General features: G+C 48.3%; 1 protein-coding gene across 5 annotated transcripts in view; it reads left to right on the top strand.

Moving 5' to 3' along the window:
* The window catches only part of NR1H2 (nuclear receptor subfamily 1 group H member 2), a 232388-nt gene that overhangs the window by 49116 nt on the left and 156134 nt on the right, over positions 1-27138 (top strand). The gene's annotated exons all lie outside the window — the stretch shown is intronic.

Genomic DNA, 27138 nt, shown 5'->3' with positions numbered 1-27138 from the left:
CTGGTGCAAGCCCAACACATCACATCACCCACAGAACACCATCCCCGAAGTGAAACATGGTGGTGGCAGCATCATGCTGTGAGGATGGTTTTTAAGCAGTCGGGACTGAGAAACTGGTTAGGTTAAGATAAAGATGGATACATAAATACAGGGATATTCTTGAGCAAAACCTGTACAACTCTGTGTGTGATTTTGAGTTTAGGCCAGAGGTTTATCTTCCAGCAGGAAAATTACCCCAAACACACTTCTAAAGCAACACTTGAGTGGTTTGAGGGGAACATGTAAATGTTTCAAAGCCCAGATCTTAATCCAGTAGAAAATCTGCGGTCAGACTTAAAGATTGCTGTTCACAAGCGCAAACCATCCACCTTGAAAGAGCTGGAGCAGTTATGCAAGGAGGAATGGGCAAACACCCCAGTGGTAAGATGTGGCAAGCTCATAGAGACTTATCCAAAGCAACTTGGAGCTGTGGGGATGGATTGAAAGCTGGCTACAAGGGCGAGTTTGGAGGGAAGTGATAAATGGGGAGTACTCATAATGGTTAGAGGTGGAAATTTGGGTCCCCCAGGGCTCTATCCTAGGAACCAATCCAGTTTTTTTTTTTTTTTCTTTTCATATTTAGACCTGAAGGATGGGGTAAACAGTTCAATCTCTGTATTTGCGGATGATACTAAGCTAAGCAGGGCCCCAGAGAATGCCTTATTAGGATGTAACACGTCGGTATGGGCTCTGCTGCTGCCACTGCATTACTTGGTTTTAACCATATGCTTTTAATGTCTTCTCAAATGTGAGTGGTCATTTTTCAATAAATGTTTTGTTTAAAATGGAATCGCACTATGTGGCCCAATTTTTCTCCTTTTTTTCATATGTTACACGGAAAGGAACCGCTTATGAATTTCGGTCACTATACCTATGGTGGATACTCATTGATATTTTTTTCTAAATAGCGCAGTGCTGTGTCTCATTAAACAATGTGCCTGCAAAATTGAAACAAAATTAAACATTTCATGATCAAAAAAAAAAAGAAAAGAAAAACTGAAAATTTTAAATTGAAAAAAAACAGTTCATCTGTGTCAATGCTTCCAAAACCCTCACCGCTGTGTGTGTTTGTCCTCAAAAGGACCAATATCCCGTGGACACCAGCTGAAGTGCCTGCTCACCACAAAGATGAATGTAAAGGCATAGACAAATCACTCCTCGTGTCCACCACAATGGATCAACTTTCACTCTCCAATGGTAATCCTACAGTCTCCAGACTGCTCCTCTGTGTGGGTAGTCACCATTTGTATTGCCTTCAGACGAACCTTCCTTCACTTTCTCATAAGTGCTCAATCACGCTTTTACTTCCGATGGTTATAGATATGAAACAACAAACACAAGCTTGCCTGTTTATTAAAAGCCCCCAAAACAAATCCACTTACAAGATAAAAACTTTAAAACGGCACGTCTCAAATCATCACTTCATTCACCACAAATCTACACTCACGATGCTTCACAGATTTCGGCTCCTCCCCTCTAAACCTGTCGGCATCTCATTGGCCTTCATCAGTAGATCCCATTGATGTCAATATTGTAACGGATCCCTACCAGATTGGTTTATATTGGAAGTCGTGGTTGCTGTTAGGGCTGCAATGATTAATCGATATTATCGATAATAATCGATAATGAAAATCGATGTCAACGTTTTTCATTATCGATTTAGTTGGTCCGCACCTTCCGCCTGTCTGTTAGTTGAAAAAAAACAAAATAAATCCTCTCCTCCTATGTCATCCGTCCTGTGTCCTCGGCGGCGCTCTCTGTGACCAGGCACGCATTCGCCGCTGCACGTCCGCGGCACGCCTCTCCTCCTCGCTGATATCACATGATGATCATTCACACAGATCTCAGCCCCGCCTGCTGCTGCCTCGAGGGAACAGAGGTGAGGGCGAGAATCTGTGAGGAGGACACTGAGCCGAGCTGCACACAGAGTGTGAAAAAAAGGTAGCAGCTATCGGCAAGTTGTACCCAATAAAAGCACACACAACATTCAGTGCCCCATCATCATTTGCTTTCCTGGGAGGGAGAGGGGGGGAAATAGAGCCACATTGGTGTTTCTGCAGGGGGGGAATAATAGTGCCCCATTGGTGTTTCTGGGGGGGGATAGTGCCCCATCATTGGTGTCCCTGGGAGGAGTAGTGCCTAGACACCACCTGATCCATCTGCTTGAAAAAGGAGTTAGGGATCGGGACTGGGGTATTACGAAAGACATATAGAAATTTCCGGGAAGAAAGGTCATCTTAAGCAGATTGACCCTCCCCACCGGTGTGAGGGGTAAGGTTTTCCACACCTGGCACTTAGCCATCAGGCTCCGGAGGACCGGATAGACGTTATCTGTTAGGTACTCCTTGGACTCCCTCCGAACCTCTATGCCCAGGTAGCGAAATTTATCTACCGTCCGCAGTGAGGTATGGGCAGATACAACTAGGGGAGCGGGTGACAGGGGAAATAGTATAGATTTGTCCCAATTGATACGCACCCCCGAGAGGGAGCCGAATTCGTCTATGAGCCTAAGGGCTGTGTCCAATGTCGAGGAAGCGTCTGGGAGATAAAGGAGTGTGTCACCGCATAAAGCGAAATCTTTTCACACACCGGTCCCACCCATAGCCCCCCCATCTCCACTGAGTCACGCAACAGCACCGCCAGGGGTTCAATGGCAAGTGCGAACAAGCCCGGGGAAAGAGGGCATCCCTGTCTAGTACCCCTACCCAATGAGAAGCCTTCAGATAGTAGGCCATCGGTGCGCACCCTGGCAGTGGGAGCCCTATAGAGCAGTCTAACCCAGGAAATAAATTGGGGTCCAAAATTAAACCTCTCCAGGACTTTCCAAAGGAACTGCCACTCAACCGAGTCAAACGCCTTTTTGGCGTCTAATGAGGCGACGACTTTCTGTGAGTTTTCAGCGGCAGCAAGGGAGATATGAGTGTACAATCGCCTGAGGTTTATGTCGGTGCCCTTACCCGGCATAAACCCCATCTGATCACCCTGAATCGGTGTTAGAATGACCGAATTGAGTCGAGTAGCTAGGATTTTAGTGACAATTGTAGCATCTACATTGAGTAGTGAGATTGGGCGGTATGAGGAGCACAGACTCTGGTCCTTGCCAGGTTTGGGAATCACCACAATGATCGCCTCGGACATCGTAGCCGGTAGCTCCCCCTCCCGCAGCATGGAGAGCAAGAGGGCGTGTAGCTGGGGCACCACCACTTCAGCGTTAGTTTTATAAAACTCCGCGGGAATCCCATCCGGGCCCAGGGTCTTCGCCGACTGGAGTGTAGCCACCGCCCTCTGTACCTCCTTAAGCGTAATGGGGGTATCCAATCTGATACGGTCCGCCTCAGAGAGCGCCGGAAGGGCCATACGGTTCAGAAAATCCTCCAGTGCCTCAGGGGCGGCCGTGGCTCTAGATGTGTACAAGGCCTTATAATAGTCCACAAAAAGGCTATTGATTAGCTGCGGATTGGAAATCGGCTCCCCCTGCTCCCCTCTAATATGAGCGATATGGGAAGCGCTCGATCGCTCCTTGGCCAACCAAGCCAGAAGCCGACCCGTCCTCTCACCCTGCTCAAATATGCGTTGTGACTGGTTGAGAAGGATTTTTCTAGTAGCTTCGGTGCGGAGCAGCGAGATTTCCCTATGTGCTCTCAGGAGATCTGCATAAGTCGCTTCACTGCCCTCCTGCACATAGCTGGACTCAAGCCTCAACGCCCGCGCCTCCGCCACCTCCAATGCCAGTCTGGTGTCCTTCCTAGCTCTGGCAATGGACGTTTGGTACTGCCCTCTAACATAGGCTTTAAATGTGTCCCATAATATAGGCGGCCCAGCTGTGTCTTTGTTATGTCCCCAGAAGGCCCCCAACTCCACCGCCACTTCCGGGGCTACCCGTTCATCAGTCAGCCAATAACCCGAAAGCCTCCACAATGCCATCCCAGGTGGAAGACCCATCTCCAGCTGTAACAGGGGTGCATGATCTGATATTCCCCTAGGGAGGATGTCTATCCCAAGGGTGCGAGAGATCAACATATCCGAAGCCAACATTAAATCAATTCTGGAAAAAGTAGCATGTGTGGCAGAGTGGCACGTGAATTGCTTAACCCCCGGACACTTCCATCTCCATACATCAGTTAGCCCGTACGTCCCCATCCACCTCAGCAAGGGGGAGTCTCCCGCTCCGCCAGCCTGTAATCTATCCATAGAGGGAGCAGGCGCCATATTAAAATCTCCGGCCAGCAGCACCCCGGCCCCTGGATATAAAGCCATAACAGGGGGCAGTTTATGCATGAGCTCCATGGTAGCCCCGGGGGGAGCGTAAAGTCCAATAAGCAGCACCTCTGTGCCCTCACACACCGCGTGCAGGGCCACATACCTACCCCCCGGGTCTAGATGGAGGTCTAGAAGAGTAAAGCGAAGGGACTTATGCACGAGAATACTAACCCCTCTAGAATATGCAGAGTAGGTGGCATGATAGTAGGAGCCCACCCAGGGTTTTTTGAGGGCCAATATCCTGCTCCCCACTAAATGCGTCTCCTGGAGTATGCAGAGGTGGGGTGCATATTTCTTAACATATGTAAAAACCAAGGACCTCTTGTGTTTAGAGTTCATCCCCCTAACATTCCAGGAAAGAACCTTTAGGGGTACCATGGCAAGTCAGTGGACATAATTACTGGAGACCTACTCAGTACCCTTACCCCTATCAAGAGGACTCCAGGACCTATTCTATACCGTAACCCCCCCTCCCCACCAGTGTAGCCTAAGGAGTGATAGTCCAGCCGCTAGGTACTGAAAACAATATTGAAACATGACATATAATGCATAAGTAAGCCATACGCTGCAAACAAGATCATGACCAAAACCCCCACCTCCCCCCTCCCCGACACCACCCCCCAAACTTCGGCGTGTCTTAAACCCAAAACATAGCTTCCCGGTAACAACCATGGGGGTGCGTGTAAAACCCAGCTCCATGAGAGTCCAGTCTTAGCACACCGAATCCGGCTCAGTCTACTTCAGGATAGACGATCCCTGCAAAGTACAGTAGATCTCCCGATCATGGTCGGGGGCACATGCTTGAACAAAAACAAACCAGTTACCAACCGAACAGAAAAGATTATGCAGGTAGAGAAAAGGGGAGGAAATTAATAAAAGAAGGTAGAAAAATCACGGGTATCTCGTTCCCTTTAACAGTGACATCTCTGATTCCCCTCTATGGCCGGGGAACCCCCCACCCCCAGTCCGGCAGGAAGGGCATGGAGAAGAGGAATAGTCACCAGGTGTCTGCAGCCAAGAGGTGGCAGCCGCTAGGAAATCCCGTTAGTACCTGCAAATGGTGCAACTGGCAACCAGTAACATGGAGGAGGCACTAGGCATCACGGAGCCACCTCAGCCCCTGGGTAAGGAGTCTAGCCATTGGGATGCATCCTCCGGAGATGTAAAGATCCGCACCGTCTCGCCGTCTTGGACTCTGAGTCTGACAGGAAACATCATACTGTATTTAATACGGCGGTTCCGCAGGTTCAACTTCACGTGGTCGAAAGAGCGCCGTAATTTCTGTGTATCCACGGAATAGTCCGGAAAGATCATAATTCGTGCGCCCGCATGTTGCAAGGTCTCGGTCTTCCTCGCTTCCCGCAGGACCTGGTCCCGGTCACGATAGTTCAGCAGGCGGAGGATGAACGTGCGTGGAGGAGCTCCCGGGGGACCCACGGGCAGCAGGCATTCTATGTGCCCTCTCCACCGCAAAAAATGGTGAGAACTGCGCACGTGGCAGGAGATCTCGTAGTAGCCGCTCCGTGAAGGCCTGGGGATCTGCACCTTCCACCCCTTCTGGCAATCCCACAATACGGAGGTTATTCCTCCGGTTCCGGTTCTCAGAGTCTTCTGCCCTGCTTTCCAGACTTTTAACCCTGGTCAGCAGTGTGCGTATGGCACCGGAGTGCTCCCGCAGGGTGTTCTCCGCGTCCCCCACCCGGCGCTCCGCCTCCGTCAACCGGGTGCGAAAAGTGTCCATGTCGCGGCGGATTAAGCCGACATCCATCTGCACTGACTCGATCTTACCCGTCAGGGCGGTTTGGCAAGTCGCGATCGCCTGCATAAGTGCAGCGAAGTTAGATTGCTCCGTCAGGGCAGGGTCCGGGCATTCCGTCTGAGACGCCATGTGCTGCGGGCCTGTGAGAGGGCCCGACTCAGTCCGGGGTTTAGATTTAGCCGCCGCGGAGCTCCTCCGGGTGTTCGATGAGCTCCGTCCTTTGGTCATCCCCTTCAGGGAGCGATCGTGCGGTGGTACACCGAGCAGGGCAGCTAGATTTGCAGGGATTAAGTCACTAGAACGGGGCATTCAGCCGGAGCTCACTCACTGTGCGTCCTCTCAGTCGGCCATTCCGGACATGCCCCCCGATGTGCTGGAAATTTAGCGAGTACAGAGAAGGGCAACAAAACTAATAAAGGATATTAGTTATGAAGAAAGGTTACGAGCACTGAACTTATTCTCTCTGGAGAAGAGACACTTGAGATGGAATATGATTTCAATTTATAAATACCATACTGGTGACCCCACAATAGGAATAAAACTTCAGCGGAAGGAAATTTAATAAGACACGTGGCCACTCATTAAGATTAGAAGAAAAGAGGCTTAACCTTAAACTGGGTACAGGGTTCATTACTGTAAGATCGGCAAGGATGTGGAATTCCCTTCCACAGGTGGTGGTTTTAGTGGGAAGCACCGTTGGTTTAAAAAAACTATTAGATAAGCACATGAATGACTACAACCTGCAGGGGATATACAATGTAATACTGACATATAATCACACACATAGGTTTGACTTTATGGACCCAGAATGGATGCTCTCGTGCGTCGTGTTCCTAGGACACAGTCCGACCCCGATCTCTGTAAAAAGACGATGACGCAGATCTTTAACCATGTGATCCAATCACAGCCGGTCACATGTAAATGCGGAAGTGCTGTTTATGGGCTCTCCTCGCCTCATACTGACAGAGTGTGGCGAGGAGAGCCGATCAGCGGCATCTCCTTGCAGGGCACACCAGGACAGGTAATCGGAGCACTGATCATCAGTGCCCTGATTACAGTAAAGCCCCATCAGTGACACCAATTAGTGCCTGCCCATCAGCGCTGCCTATCAATGTGGCATATTGGTGCCTCCTCATCAGCGCACATCAGTGAAGAATTACTTTACAAAATTTACTGAATCCCCCCTGCCCCCCCCCCAGCCCCCCCAGCAGTGATTACCACCAAAAGAAAGCTCTATTTGTGTGAATAAAATTATTAAAAATTGTCATTTAAAGTGCGACAATGCTGAAAGCTGAAAAATGGCCTGGGCAGGAAAGAGGTGAAAGTGCTCTGTATTGAAGTAGTTCAGGGCTCTGTGTCTGAATGGATACACGGAGCTCTGACTCGGCTTGGGTGACAACATGTAACAAGCTGCTGGCTGAGGGGCACTCAAAAGAGGGAGGAGCCAGGTGCAGCAAAGAGGGACCCGAGAAGAGGAGGATCTGGACTGCTCTGTGCAAAACTGCACAGAGGAGGTAAGTATAACAAGTGCAAGCCAACAAAAGCAAGCCTTTACAATCACTTTTAATAATAAAAAAAATAAATACTTGTGTACTAAAGATGTATAATGCCACATTTTTGTATGTCAACTTTCTGTGGGTAGAATTAGCATCTTGGTGGTTTGAATAAGCCCCTCTTTCTGGTACCGCACTGGTTACTGTCACCAAAAGGGTGGTGTTAAATATTGCACCTTTCTCTAGTCGTCTGTCCAGGACAGCACTAGAGATAGGCTCCACCTACGGAGGCAGGAAACACATCACCAGATCTTTAAAGGGCAGCTTCCGTCCCTCTGCTTCAGTATTTTGTGTTTCCTCCACCGGAGGAGGAGGCTAGATTGGAGCTCTCCTTCCCCTAAAACTGGGAACTGCCCATGGGAGAAGGGGAAGGAGGTCTGCGTACCTGGTGGTATGGAGTCTAGGGATCCCCTATCCAGGCTAAATGTAAGCTGGTGCTGGCATCCTACGACTTGGCAGCCCGGGGAGGGCTGACGTTCCCCGTCTGGCTGCTAGATACAATCGTGTCTGGCGGTGGCGGGTGTAGGCCTTAATTTCCGGCCTTTGGATGAGGGCGGGGACTTCCAACACACCACTTCTGGTTCCGGGTCACACGCCAAGCGTGGATGATAGAGCCAGGGTGGTTTGTTTGAAAAAACGCCAGCCACAGGAGGATTAGTGGTTCATCACAAACTGTCTACCTGAAGACAAGGAATGGACAGCATGGATGCAACTGAACCCCAGGTGGCAGTGGAGCCGAACCAGCGCAGGCAGACACAGGGATGCCTTGGACCTACAGGGCTTGGGGGGGCTGATGGACTACTTATGTAGCCCGTTTTTCGGATATCCCCCCCTTTTTTTTTTTTTTCTTAGATGAGATCTGGACTAAAGAGTCTTGCGAATCCTGTCAGCGGCTGGTGGAGGTGAAGGACCTCCTAGTTTGCTAAGGTTTTTTTTCTAATGGTAGCTTGTCTTTTGTTTCCCTTCCTTTTCCTCCTTCTCTTCTCTCCTTCTCTTGTCTTAGGCTCTGCCCAAAGAACCGGAGAGGTCAGGGGGGAAGAAGAGTCATCTGTCATGTACAAATTGAAGGAAGGGTGGAAAAAGCCCCTTTGTAAACCCTGTATTGACGGATTACTTTACAAGGAGACCACAGGGGCCTGCAAGGAATTGGTTTCTGGTGTTCAGAAAGAAATGAGGACCATTAAGACAATGCTTGCAAACCTTGAAACGCCAAAGCAAACAGCCGCAGTCCGTCCCCCCCGCGCTTCCGCCCCAGAGGAGGGTGATGAATCTGGGGGAGAGGAATCAGATTCTTTGGTTGATCTAAGTGAGGCGGCTACATCTAAAGATATTCTGAGCCAAGGGACAAGTTCACCCAGATACATGCTCTCACTCGAAGAGGTTGATGCCTTATTGGGGTGATCTACGAGACGCTTGACATTAAAGCGGGGCTCCGCCCTAAAGTGGAACTTCTGCTCATCGGAACCCTCCCCCCCTCTGGCGCCACAATTGGCACCTTTCAGGGGGGAGGGGGGTGCAGATACCTGTACAGTACAGGTATTTTCACCCACTTCCGGCATAGATATCCGCAGAATCTGTGGATATTTACGGCACTTCCTGCGGGTCCCCTGCTGTCCGCTGGGAAACATACGGATCCCAGAGATAGCGGGGACCATCCTTATTGCGCAGCGCGACTTGCGCATGCGCAGTAGGGAACCGGGAATTGAAGCCGCAAGGCTCCACTTCCTGATTCCCATACCCAAGATGGCGGCGACAGCACCTGAGAGACGATCGAGAGATCGGCTTCGGGTGCCGACATCGCGGGCGCGCTGGGCGGGTAAGTGTCCTTATTTTAAAAGTCAGCAGCTGCAGTATTTGTAGCTGCTGGCTTTAAAAAAAAAAAAAACGGCGAAACTCCCGCTTTAAGGAACAGCGGGTCTTCTTGTCTTTGCATGACCAGATGTATCAGACCCTGAAGCAGGATCAAACCAGGGATTTCTCCTTCATTCATTCATTGGGTTATATTGCCACTTTCTTTAGAGAACTAGGCAGAACATGTAAAAGCAGAAAAACTGCACAGGGGCGGTCCTACTGGCTACAACCCCTCACTCTGCTTCCAGCAGCTCAGTTTTTTTTATGCCTAGTGTAGTAGGACCTGGCTCCCTATGGGGACCATTGCTCCTCAGAATTTTTTCTTTTTTCTGCTTTTTGATTCCTGTGATCTACAATCAACCCTGGTAGTCTCCTCAGCCTGGCCATCGAGCGTGTGCAGACCTTAGCTATGCACTGGGTCGACCACTACATTCCCCATCTGATCCAGGGGCGGCCGGCGAGCTATATGCTCCGGGGCACACACATGACCGGGCTACTGCTGACCGTGTCAGTGTACCATGGCCATCGGCCACCCCGTACTGCTCGGGTAATGGGTCTGTCCGTGGAATGCGTCCAGCAGTCCCTGCAGGAGGGGGGAAGTATGGTTCCGCTTGTCTCGGCAGGATGGTGCAGCTAGGCATTCCCTGGTAGGTTGACTAGGGGATCTCTCTCTTCCTTTCTTCTCTCCCTGTCCCTTTCCCTCCTCCCCCTGCTGGTGGGCCACTGTGTTAATGGGCATAGGGGATGCGGCGCACATACCTGGCGGGAGTTCTCTTGGGGGGGGCTCTGGGTCATGGCAGGGGGCTGCTCTGGGCGGTTGGTGAACCGCTTGTCTCTTTCCCTGGGTTTAGGCAGTTTTTTTGGGGTATCTGTGTGGGGAGTTTTCTTAACTGCGGCCATTTTCCCGGCGCTCTGACGTTCTTTGCTGAGGCGGCCGGCAGCCATTTTCTAATAGCCTCAGTTTGTTTTTACCCTAGCGCTGGGCAGCTGGTTCATTCTGGAACAGCGCTAAACTGACACAGAACACCTCGTGACTGGCACAGGGGAGAGCAGATGGTGACAGCACAGCGCAGTACCTGGGTCAGGGTAGTGAGTCCTACGGGGCAGGCCCTCAGTCTGTGGCAGCTAGGAGGGTGATCATTTTGTGTAGCTTGCCTTAGGTCCCTAGTGGTGACAAGCGAGAGTGGGTCAGCATGGTGTCAAGCTGGCGCTTCTTCCCCAGACATCCCTGTTATTGCAACTGGTTCCCCTGTACCTGCGGTGCCTATGGACACTCTGTCGGCAGTCCTGGAGTCCTTTGTTGCCAGGGTGGAAGCGATATGTGGGCGCAAGGGGGGTGAAAAACGCCCCTCCCCCCCACGTCTTCTGGGGAAAGCTCAGATTCAGACTCGGGTCCCGCTGTGGCAGGCGGCTCCTGTTCTGACGTTTCAGAGGATGCGGTCTAGGACCTTTCCGACAGTGAGGATGACTCCGTGTCCGGGTCAGCACAGGAAAAAGCGATAGTAGGAGCTCTTATCACAGCGGTGCGGGATACGCTAAAGATAGAGGATACGGCTATCATATAAATGTACTCAACGAGGACAAGATGCCGAGAGCGGTCGCTGTTGTGACTCGGCGCAGACCACCCCTGAAGGTGGCACAGAGGGTGATTACACCAAGAGGCACAAGCTACCAGTAGGACAGTCACTTGCTAGTAGATCAGCAGGTAGCTTGAGCAGAGCTGAAAGGTGATGTCCCGTGGGAAGGTCCAGAAGCAATGGTAGCAAGTCCGTAAGGCAAAGGCGGAATCCAAGAGGCAGGCCAGGGGTCAAACACAGTCCAGATCAGAAGACAACAAGTAGCAGGAATGCTGAGACAGAAGGGTAATCCAAAGACAAGAGATAGCAGGCAGGCTGAGGGTCAAACACATTCAGAAAGCAGGAATCCAAGGTCAAGCCAGAGGTCGGGTCAGGAGAAGATCCGCGAGGTCGATGAGGCAATCCGGGTCACAATGGGTAATACAGATCACAAGAGCAGACGTGGGAATCACAGGAAGCTGAAGACGAACCAGCAGTGTGTTTGGATGACCTCACTTCCTTTTTAGGTCAGCGAGGGGTCACACCCTGTGTGTGTGCTTGTGTGCTTTAGGGCATTCCTATTGCGCACACAACTGTGCGCCAGAGCGCTTTACCCATGCGCATCTTATGACAGTGCCCCCCCCCCCCCCCCCGAGGGGTGGCCTCCGGATGCCCAAGCTAGCCATCAATTCCGGATGTTGCTGATGGAATGTCTTCATTAATCTGGGAGCTTGAAGGTTCTTGGATGGTTCCCATGCGTTATCTTCTTAAGGATACCCCTTCTATTTTACCAAGTATTGTATTTGCCTACCGATTTTCCTGCATCCTAGTAAAGTTTCCACTTTGAATTCATCTTCTCCATCGATCTTGATGGGTGGAGGAGGAGGCACTTCTCTTCCAGGAAAAGGACTAGGGACCAATGGCTTCAAAAGGGAGGCATGGAAAGCAGGGCGTATCCTGTACGATCCAGGGAGAGCTAGTTCAAAGGCTACAGGATTTATTACTCTCTTGATTTTAAACGGTCCTATGAATCTGGGACCCAGCTTGCGTGTGGGACAAGGAAGTTTAAGATTAGCGGCAATTTTAAAGGTAGGGTTTTCCTTCCTTCCCCTACCATGGTATTTCTTGTAATCGTCCTGGGCCTTCTGTATGGTCTCCTGGATCCTTTGGAAATTAGATTGGATGGTGGTTATCCGATCTTGGACCGCAGGAACAATAGATTCTAGCATGGAGTTGGGGAGGAAAGAAGGGTGAAACCCATAGTTGATCCAAAAGGGAGTCTGGTTGGTAGTTGTATGAATTGAATTGAATTGTTGTAGGCAAATTCTGCATATGGCAGCAGGGCCGACCAATCATTTTGAGATCCTGAACAAAAGCAGCAAAGATACTGCTCAAGGGTTTGGTTTGTCCGTTCAGTTTGCCCGTTACTTTTGGGATGATATGCCGATGACAAACAGATCTTGATTTCCAGTATCTTGCAGAGTTCTCTCCAAAATCTAGAGGTGAACTGTGGACCTCTATCTGACGTGATACTGCTGGGAACCCCATGGAACCTGACAACCTCCTTAATAAAGAGATTGGCAGTTTCCAGAGCAGAGGGGGTACCGACCATAGGTAGGAAATGGGCCATCTTTGAAAGACGGTCGACTACTACCAGGATTGTGGTGAATCCTTCCGAGGGCGGTAGTTCCACAATAAAATCCATTGACACGTCTGCCCAAGGCCGGTCAGGAATGGGCAAAGGCCTTAACAGGCCCCAGGGCTTGGTCTTGGGACCCTTGTTACGCTGGCACAGTACACAAGAGGCAATGTAAGTCTGGCAGTCCTGTCTCTAACCTGGCCACCAGAAGGAACGAGAGATCAGTTCCACTGTCTTCTGTGTCCCAAAGTGGCCAGCCAATTTGTGATCATGACAAGTCCTTTAGAACTTGAGTCCTAATCTCAAGGGTAATGAAGACCTTGTTTCGGGCCCAAAACAGATTGTCACGTTTTTCCAAGGTAGATAGGACTGGGTCATTGCAATGGACTGAAGCCGTTTTGATGGCCGTAACTAAGTCAGGCTATGGGAGTATAAGGAAGTTTTGAGGCGACAAGATCGTACTAGGCTCCGTTACCTGGGAGGACTCAGGGAACATGCACGAGAGCGCATCTGCTTTGTTGTTCTTGGATCCGGGCCGGTACGAGATATGGAACTGAAATCTTGAAAAGAATAGCGCCCAATGGGCTAGACGGGGTCTTAAGTGATTGGCAGTCCGCAGATATTCAAGATTCTTGTGATCTGTGAATATTGCGATGGGGTGATTGGCTCCTTCCAAGAGGTATCTCCACTCCTCCAGAGCTAACTTGATGGCCAATAGTTCTCGGTCGCCTACGTCATAATTCCTCTCCGGTGGGCTCAGCTTCCGAGATGCGAAAGCCACCAGGTGTAACAAAGCTTTAGGCCCTTGTCGTTGTGAGAGTATGGCTCCTGTGGCTGTCTCGGAGGCATCTACTTCCAGTACAAAAGGTAGTACTGGATCGGGATGCCTTAAAATAGGAACTGAGGTGAACAAAGTCTTTAGTTTGGTAAAGGCTTCTTGGGCTTCTTGAGACCACTGAAATCGGGTGTGTTGGCGGGTTAGCTGAGTAATGGGAGCGACTATCGAAGAGAACCCGGTGATGAATCTGCGATAGAAATTAGCGAAGCCTATAAACGTTTGCACAGCCTTCTTATCCCTTGGAGCAGGCCATTTCAAGATTGCCTTGATCTTTTGGGGGTCCATGGAGATGCCTTCGGTATAAATGACAAATCCTAAGAATTGAACGGTAGTTATTTCAAATTCACATTTCTCCGCCTTAAGGTACAGCCGATGTTGTCGGAGGATGGTGAGGACTTTCCGTACGTGGACCCTGTGGAGTTCAAGAGAGGCAGAGAAAATAAGGATATCATCCAAATATACCACTAGAAAATCATCAAGATAGTCTCTGAAGATATCATTTACTAAATGCTGAAATGTGGCCGGGGCATTGCACAGGCCAAAGGGCATAAAAAGATATTCATAGTGGCCAAATCTCGATCTGAAGGCTGTCTTCCGTTCATCCCCAGCACGGATTCTAATGAGATTGCAGGCCCCCTGCAAGTCCAATTTGGAAAATGTTTTGGCAGATCAGAAGCGCTGGAATAACTCAGGGATGAGTAGAAGTGGATAGCGATTTTTGATTGCGATTTTATTAAGTTCCCTGTAGTCCACACATGGCCTAAGGGATCCTTCCTTTTTTCCCACAAAGAAAATACCCGCCCCTGCTGGCGAAAGAAGATGGGCGAATGAACCCCTTTTCAAGATTTTCGTCAATGTAGGATTTAAGAGCCTTTAGTTTAGTCTCGGATAAGGGGAATATTCGTCCAAAAGGGATCTCAGAGCCGGGTAACAGTTCAATGGGGCAGTCATATGGTCTGTGTGGTGGTAGACGGTCAGCCTTCTTTTCATCGAAGATGTCCTTAAACTCGGATAAGGCCTGAGGAATGTGCTGAAGTTGATTAGTGGCGGGGGCCACGGTCATTCAAGGAGCTGTAATGGAATCAAAATAGTGCTGCATACAATAGGCGGATGTAAAGGACGCTTCCTTCTTGTTCCAACTGATCTGGGGATCGTGAGCCTGCAACCAGGGAAGTCCCAGGATGATGGGGAACATGGGAGATGATATTAGATCAAAGCGTAGGAGTTCTCTATGGGTGGAGTCTGTAATAGTAAGTAGGGGTAGTGTCTCCTGTGTTACTGGACCTGAGTGTGGCAAAGATCCATCTGCTAAATGGACTAGAAGGTGTGTTGCTTTTTTCTGGCTTGGAATGAGTAGTTGCTGTGCAAGGGAGATGTCCAAAAAGCAACTACATGCCCCCGAGTCAATCACGGCTGGGAGTGGGATCTTTTTTTCCGCCAGCTGTAGGGAAACAGAGAGAGTCACATAAGTTTGAGCAGGACCAATACTCTGGTAGTTCATTATACACCGTGGGGGAAACTTACAGGGTCTCCCGGGGCAGCTGCGAATGAAATGTCCAAGTACCTCACAGTATAAGCACAGATTGGCTTGGCGTCTCCATTGTCGCTCTTCTGGGGTAAGATGAGGACGGACCAAACCCAGCTGCATGGGCTCCCCCTCTGAAGCCAAGGGACCGGGAGGGGCGGATATGGACAGTGGCCGTAGGAAGCATCCAACTAGGCCGAGGGGCCTGGAGGCTTTCGGAGCGTCACTCGCTCATCCGCCTGTCCAGTTTTGTGGCCAGCTGGAATAATTCCTCCAGGGAGGCAGGAGTCTCTACTCGGGCCAACTCGTCCTTTTAGGTTCTCGGAGAGCCCTAACCGGTATTGATAACGCAGGGCTGCCTCGTTCCAGCCGGTGTCAGCTGACCACTTGCGAAACTCAACGGTGTAATCCTCCACCGGTCTTCTCCCCTGTGAGAGGGTATGCAGGGTAGCCTCAGCCGTGGCAGTACGTGTCATCAGGGTCATCATATAATTGTTCCATGGCCTCAAAGAAGGTGTCCATGGAGTTTACCAAGGGACTTCTCTGTTCCATAAGGCTATGGGCCCAGGCATGGGGTTCCTCAGCCAAAAGAGAAATAATAAACCCGACCTTGAGGATCTCCGAAGAAAAGGTCCTGGGTTGCAAGGCCAAGTGCAAGGAACATGCATGTTTAAAGGCTCCGAATTTCTTTCGGTCGCCTGAAAATCGCTAAGGTGTGGGTACTCGTGGTTTGGGTACCGCTATCATCATAGCGGGTGGAGGCTGGACTTGAGGTGTGGCGGCATTTGTGGGTGCCGGAGCTGTGGCTAGTTGCTGAAGCCTGCTGTCAATCTGTGCATAGCCATTCTGTAGTTTCTGTACTGCTTCTGTGAGTGCCAAGACTTGCTGGCACAGGACTTGTAATGGAGAACTCGCTCTGTTGGCCTCTGTCATGGCTGGTTTGTACTATCATATAAATGTACTCACCGAGGCCAAGATGCCGAGAGCGGTCACTGTTGCGACTCGGCGCAGACCACCCCTGAAGGTGGCACAGAGGGTGGTTGCACTAATAGGCACAAGCTACCAGTAGGACAGTCACTTGCTAGTAGATCAGCAGGTAGCTTGAGCAGAGCTGAAAAGTGATGTCCCGTGGAAAGGTCCAGAAGCAATGGTAGCAAGTCCGTAAGGCAAAGGCAGAATCCAGGAGGCAACCAGGGGGTCAAACACAGTCCAGATAAGAAGACAAGTACCAGGAACACTGAGACAGAAGGGTAATCCAAAGACAAGCCAGGGGTCGAAACACAGGAGATAGCAGGTAAGTCTAGATGCAGGCTGATGGTCAAACATGTTCAGAAAGCGGGAGTCCAAGGTCAAGCCAGAGGTCTGGTCAGGAGAAGATCAGCGAGGTCGATGAGGCAATCCGGGTCACAACGGGTAATACAGATCACAAGAGCAGACGTGGGAATCACAGGAAGCTGAAGACGAACCAGCAGTGTGTTTGGGTGACCTCATTTCCTTTTATAGGTCAGCGAGGGGTCACACCCTGCGTGTGTGTGCTTTAGCGCATTCCTATTGCGCACAACTGTGCGCCAGAGCGATTTACCCGTGCGCATCTTATGACAACGGCGGGGGCATTTGCAGAGGTGTCGGTCCCTGTTGGGTCCCACAAGCCGGCCCGCACTGCTAAGGTGTTTCCCTACCTAACTTATTTTGATAAGTTTATTTACAAGAAGTGGGGAAGCCCGCAGCAGGCTTTTTCAGTCCCGAGAGGGATGGCGGTGCGTTACCCCTTTGAGTAGAGTTTCCTGAAAAAATGGACATCTCCGGTCGTTGACCACGCCCCCTCCCCCCCAGTAGCCAGGTTAAATAAGGTAAGCATGATTCCAGTGGAAGGGACCCCTGCTTTCAAGGACCCTGCTGACAAAAGGGCCAAGGGGGTTGCCCAGTCCATGTTTACATTGGTGGGGGTCAGCATTGTGGCCAGTGTTAACCACGGCCCTGGTTTCACAGACGCTTACTGAATGGGCTAAGTTGTTTCACCGCAAGTTGGAGAAGCAGCAGGTTTCCCCGGTCTGTGTGGAACTGGCAGACCAGTTGGAGCAGGGCCTGAAGTATGTCTGTGATGTGGCCTTAGATACAGCCCCCTTGCTTTCTAGAGCTTCAGTATTAGCTATGGTGTTATATCGCTTGATTTGGCTGAAATGCTGGTCTGCGGACCAGGCACCTAAGAAAGCACTGGCTGATTTTCCTTTCTAGGGGGAGAGGCTATTTGGAGCCCCGCTAGATGACATTATTAAGAATGTTACTGAGGGAAAGAGTACTTTGCTCCCACAGTCCAGGAAGGGTAAGGAACCACGCCGTAGGCAGGGAACAGATTTTTCTTCTGCCCGGTTCAGCAGGTAAGCGTTCCCAGTCCGACAAGGTGCCCGCTGAGGGACAAAAGCATCCCTGGTTTCGCAAGCCAAACAAACCTGAGAGCAAATCTGTTGCCGCATGAAGGTTTGCCCCATCTACTCTCGGGTGGGGGGTCGCCTTCAGGAGTTTGCAGCACGGTGGACCTCCCTCCTTTCCAACCAGCTGTACAGGACTTGCTGCTGTGCTGGGTGATAGTACCTGAGCCAACGCCGGAAAGGTTTCAAGGATTCTACTCCAATCTGCTTGTAGTCCCAAAGATGGAAGGTGTCTCTCCGGTCCTGGATCTCAAGGCCCTCAACGGCTTTGTGAAAGTACAAAGGTTCAGGATGGAATCGGTTCACTTTGTGGTCACTGCACTCCATCAGGGGGATTTCTTGGCGTCCTTGGACAGGAACTCGTACTTGCATGTCCCCATATGCGTCAGGCATCAGAGGTTTCTACGATTTGCTGTTGAGGACGAGCACTATCAATTTGTAGCTCTACCTTATGGCCTACCGACGGCACAAGGTGCTAGCCCCAATTCTGGCATTGCTAAGGCAATGAGGAACGAGGGATCGCAATCGTGGGCTACCTGGATGACCTCCTTCTGAGAGCAACTTCTGCCTCAGAATTAAGGGAGAATGTGGCGATCACCATACAGACTCTTCAGGAGTTTGGTTGGGTGTTGAACATCCAGAAGTAGGTGTTGGTCTCGAGTCAACGCCTGAAGTAGGTGGGCTTGATTCTGGACTCCTCAGAGGAGTGAGTCTTTCTCGCTTCAGGCAAGCTGTAGACTCTTCAAGCTGTGGTGAAGTTATTGGTGTCCCGCAGGTGGTTGTCGATTCATTTTTTGTATGCCAGCTCTGGGTCTCATGGTAGCCACTTTCGAGGCGGTACCGTATGCTCAATTCCACACTCGAGTTACAGAAAGAGATCCTGTCCAAATGGGACAAATCTCCGACATCCCTAGATTGTTAAATTCGAGTGAGCCAGCTAGTCAGGGATCCCCTGCTTTGGTGGTTGAGGTCTCCGGCCCTTTGGTCCGGAAAGTCGTTCCTTCCTCTTCATTGGACAGTGATCACAATGGATGCCAGCCTGACTGGCTGAGGGGGAGTTTGGGGTGTACAGTCGGCCCAGGATCGGTGGACGCAAGAAGAATCCCGCCTGCCGATCAATGTGTTGGAGCTTTGGGCGATCAGACGGTGCCTCTCCACATGGAGTGGAATTTGTGAACAGTGAAGCAAGAAAAAGGCCGGATCCTCTTGTATTGCGAAATCTTTTGTACCTCCAACCAATACTGTCTAATCTTTGGACAGGACCAAAAGATATGGAGTAAAGTCCCCTGTTCCTCTTTTCAACGAGAGATGGATGGAGAGGATTTCAACGAGAGATGAATAATATTCTGACGCTGAACCAATGTAAAAGTTCCATTGAGATCTCTTTCCCTTTACTAAGACCCGGCAACAAAAGGTCGTCTGAAGGAGCTATTAACAAGGCGTATATCTTAAAAATAGTACGGTAGAGAGGTTCCGTTTCCTCACAATACAATTCAAATTTTGTTCACTGGCATCGTTAGTTCGCCTGTGACCCTAAAGTCCAAAATAATGGCGTAATTGCAATGCCTGCCAGAAATTTATTTCATACTGTCCCCTGGCTGCATCATCTAAATCTACCCTGGGCCAAGTATCAGGAATCAAAAAATGTGAAGCCTGAAAAGACTCTCCATAAGACCACCAAAAGCACCCAGCTCTATACTTGGAGGAAAACTGGGGTTCCCTAAAATGGGAAACAATAGAAACAATTGTTATTGTGTAAAAGAAAACTTAGAATTCTGGCAAATTCTAGAACCAATTTGCAATGTGGGGCTTATAATAGGGTGTGTTGTTAGAGAGGCCAGTAGGGCTGCATAACACCATGGTGCTCTAGACAAGGGAACGGGGCTAAGCTGTTGTTCTAAGGTTTTGAAATCTGTGTCTACACCAATCAATCATTTTGCCAAGGTGGGGCTGTTTGATAGTATTTAAATGCATCTGGAGCGGCTAAACACCAAAACACTTGGGCAGTGTCAGGAGACGTCTACTGATCCTCTGACATTTACGCGCCCATATATATCTGGTAAAAAGCACCTGGATTTGACCAAAAAATACCACTGGGATAAAAATAAGTAGTGCCTGAAGGAGATACAAACATTTGGGCAGGATACTCATTTATTGATATTACATCGGCCAAACCAGGAATGCAAGCCTTGATGCCATTTATCCAATGTGGATCATACTGATCTAAATAAAGATGGAAAATTCACTACAAAAGTGTTGGCTAAATTTGGTGGGAAATGCGTACCAAAGTACTTTAACACAGAAGACCTCCATTTGAAGTTAAAATTAAGTTGTATGTTATGGCGCACGGAAAGAGGCAATGCAACTCCCATAGCTCCAGATTGGGTGTAATTTATTTTTAAATTTGAAAAAGCTCCGCATTTAATCTTCTTCATAAGATTAGGTAATGAAATGTGGATTAGGTGTAGAGAAAAGCAGGTCATCTGCATAAGCTGAAACTTTGTAAATACAGTCTCCGAGATATCAGGGGTTACAAGTAGTGCCAAATTTTATTCAGTAATGGCTTTAGTATAAAGAGTGTAATGCCTCAAAGAAGGTTAGGAATTTCAAATATAAATAGGTATCCTCATCCTGGTTAGGTTAATGCAAAAAGGGTTAGCAAGGACTACTCCGTATAGATTACCTTGCAACACCTGTGGTGGTTATAGGATTATCTTGATACCCAGTGATTGAACACAGATAAATAAAAAATAATGCAAAGATTTTTATTCAGAAAAACAATAGATAAAAATTTTTTTTAGTTAACAACCAAACGAAGGTTGTTGTACCATCATTACATAAACAGTTAAATGCAAGCAATTTTCTATCACCCATGAGGTAGAAAATGGGGGAACTGCTGCAAATACAAACTATGTCCTCTACTAGTTTTTTGCGACTAGATCGCTTCTTCAGGAGGTATCTAAACGCATCTAAAATTGAATAAACACAGTCGCATAGTTAAAAGCTTCACAACTACATTGCTACAACATCTTCACAATAACAATCTTATGACATTAAGTAATTGGAGTATAGTACAAGACTACCAGCGCAACTTACCACCAAGGTCCCCAAAGGAAACCCGCAATATAGGCATGGGTGGCACCTCAACGCAGGTGTCACACCCCCGGGGTGGACACGGGAGGCGAAAAAACAGACGGCTGTAGATAACAAAAGTAGATATAACTAATGTATTGTGTTGCTCAAAGACCTAAATCTGTATAGAAAGGCTTTAGTTATATAACCAAGGGAAACAAGTATAAAGTACCCACCCTTGTAATAGCTTAAAACGGTACACAGGTACAACCCAGGGAACTGGAAAAACGCACAGCCAGGAGACGTGTGGAATTCAATATGCCCTAAAGACAGGTCAACAAAGTGTAAGACCGGTAGGCACTGGTTGAAAAGGGCCTGCAAAAAAGGCATGGGCGCATTGGTTAATCATGGTCCCGATCGCATAGCCATTAATAGGTTCTCTAAAGAGAACGCTCCCCGAAAGCTACTATAAGGTGCCAATAGTACTGTAAAGTTACCTCTCAATGCTGCACTTATAACAGGGTCCCGGTTGCAATGCCGACTCTGGGGTGAGGCTGTCAAACAGACGCCTTTTATGCCTCCAACCCGGCAACTGTCATCAAATGCCAGCAGGCGCCGAATGATGACGTCGCCGGGTCCGCCGCTCCTACTGCACAAGCGTCAAGATTGACTACATGTACAGCAGCTCACGGTTACTATGGGAACCCCACAGGCCGAGAGCACAGACGGGCTGACCTCAATAAAGAGGGGAGGTCCGTTCTGTTGGAGAGGCGCATGTCCGCCCCTACGAGAATTAACTCCTTATGCCCTAAGGCTTGCACAAAGAAAAAAATCGGTGGCCGATCGTGCTGGTAAAGTAATACATACAAAGACAATTTAGAGACAATTTATAACAACCACTTGCTTACTGGGCACTTAAACCCCCCTCCTGCCCAGACCAATTTTCAGCTTTCAGCGCTGATGCACTTTGAATGACAATTGCGCGGTCATACAACACTGTACCCAAATGAAATTTTTATCATTTCCCCACAAATAGAGCTTTCTTTTGGTGGTATTTAATTACAGCTGGGAGTTTTATTTTTTGCTAAACAAACAAAAAAAAGATGCAAAATAAAAAAAAATTCAAAATCATGTTAAATAGTTTATCAAATTTTGCAAACAGGTAATTTTTTCTCCTTCATTGAAATGCGCTGATGAGGCTGCACTAGTGGGCACCGATAGGCACAGATAAGGCGGTACTGATAGGCACAGATAAGGCAGCACTGATGGGCAAAGATGGGCACAGATAAGATGGCATGGATGGGTGGCACGGATAGGTACCACTGATAGTTGGCACTGATGGGCGGCACTGATGGGCACTGGTAGATGACACTGATGGGCACGGATATGTGGCATATGAGGTGCAGCACTGTTGTTGAGGCAGATTGTGGGCACTGATGGGTGGCACTGTGGGCACTGATGGGTGGCACTGTGGGCACTGATGGGTGGCACTGTGGGCACTGATGGGTGGCACTGTGGCCACTAATGGGTGGCACTGTGGGCACTGATGGGTGGCACTGTGGCCACTAATGGGTGGCACTATGGGCACTAAGGGGTGGTACTGATGGGTGACACTTTTACTTAGGTGGCACTGGCAGGGGGCAGGTGGGTACTAATCACTTGGCCGTGATCGGGACTGAAGTCCCTCTCATGGCCGCCGGTGATCGGCTTTTTTTTTTCTCCTCGCGCTGTCAGCGCAAGGAGGAAAAATGGCCAATAACTGGCTGTTGTGATCACATGATCAGCTGTCATTGGCTGACAGATGATCACGTGGTAAGGGGTCGGGATCGACCCCTTACTCCAATCTGTGATCAGGCGAGTCTCATAGAGTCTCAGGGGGTGCGCAGGCCGCTCGTGCACGGGACAACGTCAATAGACGTCATCCCGGCAAAGGAGGTCCACGCTGTAGCCGTCATTCGGCTATAGCGCGGATCTCAAGCGGCTAAGAAAAGATCTCACCGTACATAAGCAAATCTTAATCTGCAAAAAATAATAAAACAAACACCAATAAAAAAAGAGGGCAATAAACACCAATATAAATTGGACACATGAGTCAATTTAATTGTGTGGCAAGATTAAGGGATCAGACTCAGGGAAATTTTTATTTTATTTTTATGTTGATTTTTAACAGGTGATATTAATGAAGGGTCAACAATTGTCGTGGGGGGGGGGGGGGGGGGTGGAGGAGAAGGGAAGAAAAGAGGGAAGGGAAAGAGGGGGAGAGAGAGTAATGGCTTTAGGGTTGAAAATATATTTATTGGTAATTTAACAGACAATACAAAAATCAGCATTGAAAGTTACAATCTGGTGACAATAGCAAGAAAACGTGTGGTGAGTTGGCCCAATGGCTAGCGCCCATAGCTTAACTCCTATCGTTATACAGTATATTATTGACATGGACGACTGTCACTTAGAACAGAGAGTAATTCCGATTAGGAGAGTCCTGTTTATAATAAAATTGCATGCAAAAAATGTTGAGATATAAAAAAAAAAGGAAAAGAAGGGAGCGACCCAAAGATGGGCAAGAATTGAAAAGGGGAAGAGAAAGAAAGAGGAAACCGAGGAAGAATGAAGAAAAGATAGTTGAACAAGAGCATAAGGGCTGCCGTGTGGACATTCATAGAAAAAAGTTTACCAGGGGACAGCGAGGGGGGGGAAGGGGGATCTGTAGGTACATGCCCTGCCCATCCCACTGTCAGGTTATATGTTAGGGTGATCGTATCGGAGTCTACAGCATGTTGGCAAGAGTATCAGAGGCAGAGATTCGGAGCCAGATGGACCACAGTACCTTGTATTTATCCAAGGTGTCGTCAAGGGCCAGCATCTCCTCCATTCTCATGGTATCGTTCATAATCACGACCCATCATGACAAGGGAGGAGTGGTGATTGTCTTCCAAAATGATGGTATGAACTTTCTCGCTGAGGACATGAAAAAACTGAGGAGATTCCGTTTCTGTGATATTATCGACCCAGGGAGTATTGAAAGAAGGGCAATTATTTAGAGGTCGACCGATATGGGTTTTTCTCTGGCCGATGCCGATATTTAGAAATCATGGCGGCCGATAGCCGATATATGATGCCGATTTTTTTTTTTTTTTGGGCCGATATGTTAGGCCGATTTTTATTTTATTTATTTCTTTCCTTTTTTATTTATTATTATTATTATTTTTTTAATCCCCCTTGATCTAACACACCTTTCCCATTGGGGCGTTTTTCAGGCGCTTTTGGGCTAAAAATAGCGCCTGTAAAGTGCCTGCAAAATGGCTCCCCTGCAGTCTGTGTGAAAGACAGAGTGCTTTCACACTGAGGCGATGCGCTGGCAGGATCTTAAAAAAAAGTCCTGCAAGCAGCACGTTTGGAGTGGTGTATACTGCTCCTCCACCACTCCTGCCCATTGATATGAATGGGCACCACTGCCGAAGCGCATGCAATGCGATTTGGCAGCAGTGCTTCATGGGCGCATTTAACCTCTTCCTTGGCCGCTAGCTGGGTTATATGTGCCCCACTAGCAGCCAAATAGCACCGCTAAAATGATGGTAAAGAGCCGCTAAAACTTGCGTCTTACCATCAACGCCTGCCCGCTCCAGTGTGAAAGCAGCCTTCATAAGTGATACAGAAAATTTCTTACATTTAAACATTTATTAAACAAAACAAACCTCCAATCAGTTTACTTGTATGTATAATTTAGATAAAAAAAAAAAAAACCTATGTATTAAATAAAAACAGGTAGTCAAAACTTTTGGACGAAAAAAAAAAAATGGGCTAACTTTACTGTTTTTATTTTATTTTTAAATAGTGTATTTTTTTCCCAAAAAAATGCATTTGAAAGACCTCTGTGCAAATGCCGTGTGACATAAAATATTGCAACAACCGCTATTTTATTCCCTAGGATCTCTGCTAAAAAAATATATAATTTTTGGGGGGTCTAAGTGATTTTCTGGCAGAAAATATAGGATTTTTACTTGTAAGCAACAAGTGTCAGAAAAGATTTAGTCTTTAAATGGTTAAACTGAGAACTTCTACACACAGAGATGACTTCATTCATTCAAGTGTAAACATTGTATCATTTTTAGTTCTTTTCTTGGCAGTCTGCCCAGAGAGGAGGAAAGTGTTGCTATGACGACTCAGGCAACTCACACTGACTTCTATACAGAAGTCATTTCAAAGTCCCGCTGTAGTTCTAAATCGGCTTTTTATTAGCACAATCGGCCGATGCCGATTATTTAAAAAACGGCAAATATCGGCCGATATATCGGCCGGCCGATATATCGGTCGACCTCTACAATTATTCGGGAAGGTGTTAGCGTTTCATCATAGATCTTATTATAACATTCAAATATTCCAAAAGGGACAGATCCTCTCGCTTTCCAGACATGTAGATAGGTCCCTGTGGAAGAAATACATCGCCAACAAGAGGCTGGAGTAGATGGAACGTTTTGTGCAATGTGGAGGGGTTCCTGTACCATCTTGACAGATTTTTTTTGGTTCTTTTCCTGAGAGTAACAGGAAATTTGTTAATTTGTGAGTAAATTGAAACAAGGTTTGCCAATCCGGTCAGGGGATGTCCTCTCCCAAATCTGCAGACCACATCCTGGTGTGAGGTGGTAAGTCATTATTTGTAAGAGTTTGTAGAAGACGTAGAAGTATATAGTGGAGAGAAGGTGTCTGGGTGTTTCCAAGATGGAGCACAGCCGTTCAAATTTAATATGGGAGTGGTGGATTTGGGAGGAAGAATGTAAATGTTTTGTGAATGTGGATAGGTGGAGGGTGGTGAGACAGTCATGAGAGCCTGCTGGCGTAACCGGTGTCTCTTGCAGCGGATGTAAAAAGGAAAGCGATTGGGATCGGTCGGGGGGTTTAAAGGGCTCCATTGTTGCTCCTATGCCCTGGGGAAAGTGGGGTTGTCAAACAAGGAGGACAACGGGGAGGGGTCAGGACAGAGTGGAGCACAGACCCCTATTATACCGGAGTCTCAGAGAGGCAAGTGTTAGTGAAGAGGGAGAGGGCAGACTGGAAAGGTCGGTTTTATACTCCCAGAGGAGTGCCCGGAGGTCCACAGGTGTTAAGTCCTGTTCTATGGCAACAGAAGCCTTCAGGAAGGGATGGGGGAACCATTCCAGGATGCGTGCCACATGAGTAGCCTTGTAATAGGTCTGGTTATCAGGTAGGCCCACCCCCTCCTGCAGATTCGGAAGGGTAAGTAATTTGTCTTTCACCCTAGACAACCCCCTATTCCACATAAATCTAATAGCGAGTGAGCGTAGGGTTGTAAAGAAGGATTTAGGAACCATAATGGGGATCGTCTGGAAGAGGTATACAAGTTTGGGCAGTGTGTCCATCTTGAGGGTATTGATCCGCCCAAACCACGGCAAGAGGGAACCACTCCACTCCTCTAGGTCCTTCCGTATACGGAAAAGCAGGGGAACGTAATTCAAGGAGGATAAGTTGGAAAGGTTAGAGGGGATGATGACCCCTAGGTAGGATATTCCTTTCGTCTGCCATTGAAAAGAAAAGTTTGACCGTAGTGAGGATATCGAGGTGGGGAGGGAAATATTGAGGGCTTCAGTCTTGGATATGTTGAGTTTGAAATGACTAAAGGAGCCAAACTGATGGAATTCATGGAAAAGGGACGGGAGGAAGGTATGGGGGTATTGTATATAAACTAGGAGGTCGTCAGCATAAAGGGACATCTTATGATGGGAGGAGGGTGTTTGGATACCTAGAATGAAGGTGTTCTGGCGGATGACACATGCTAGGTGTTCTATAATAATGACAAACAAAAGGGGGAGGAGGGGGCAGCCTTGCAGAGTGCCATTGTTATTGTCAAACAGCTCAGAGGCAGTGCCATTCACCAAAACTGAGGCAGGCGGTTGGGAGTATAGGAGCATCACCTTAGAAATAAAAGTTGTTCCTAAGCCCAGTTGTTCTAGTGAGAGCCGGAGGAATCTCTAATTGACTATCAAACGTCTTTTCAGCCTCAAAGGATAGGAGGCAGGCTTTCAAGTCTCTACGTTGGATAAAGGTGATGAGATGAAAAGTTTTGCTGGTATTGTCCCTCGCCTCACGGCCCGGGACAAATCCCATTTGGTCATTATGGTTCACTCCTGAGAAGAGGGGAGATAAGTGGTTGGCCAATACCTTTGCGAACAGCTTAAGGTCCAATAGCTGCTATATTGGGATGGATCTTTGCCAGGTTTGGATATTATAGCTATATTAGTGGATAATAAACCTTTAGTGGACAGGTGGAAATTGTCTATGATGAAAGCCTTAGTTAAAAATGGTGCTATTTGATGGGCAAAAATTTAGTAGAAACGAGGGATGTATCGGTCTGGGCCAGGACATTTGCCTGTCTTCAGGGCTTTGATGGCGCCTAAAAATTCAGGCGCAACCAAAGGTTTGTCTAGCTCCAGGGATTCTAATTTGTTGATAATGGGCAACGTTGTTTCTGTAATGTAGCCCTGCATTTTGTCACCAGAAGAGGTGGTTCGAGTGTTTGGGGCTGCAGGGGAAAGATTGTAGAGTTGGGATTAGTAATCTCTAAAGGCAGAGGAGATGCCTTTCGTGTTGAACGTCTTGTT

The sequence above is a fragment of the Lithobates pipiens genome, unplaced genomic scaffold (genome assembly GCF_037356315.1).
Source record: "Lithobates pipiens isolate NorthernLeopardFrog02 unplaced genomic scaffold, aLitPip1_a1.2 Scaffold_27, whole genome shotgun sequence".
NCBI classification, from domain to species: Eukaryota; Metazoa; Chordata; class Amphibia; order Anura; family Ranidae; genus Lithobates; species Lithobates pipiens.
Note: the sequence above shows the minus strand (reverse complement) of the source record. Positions and strands in the feature narration are given on the sequence as shown.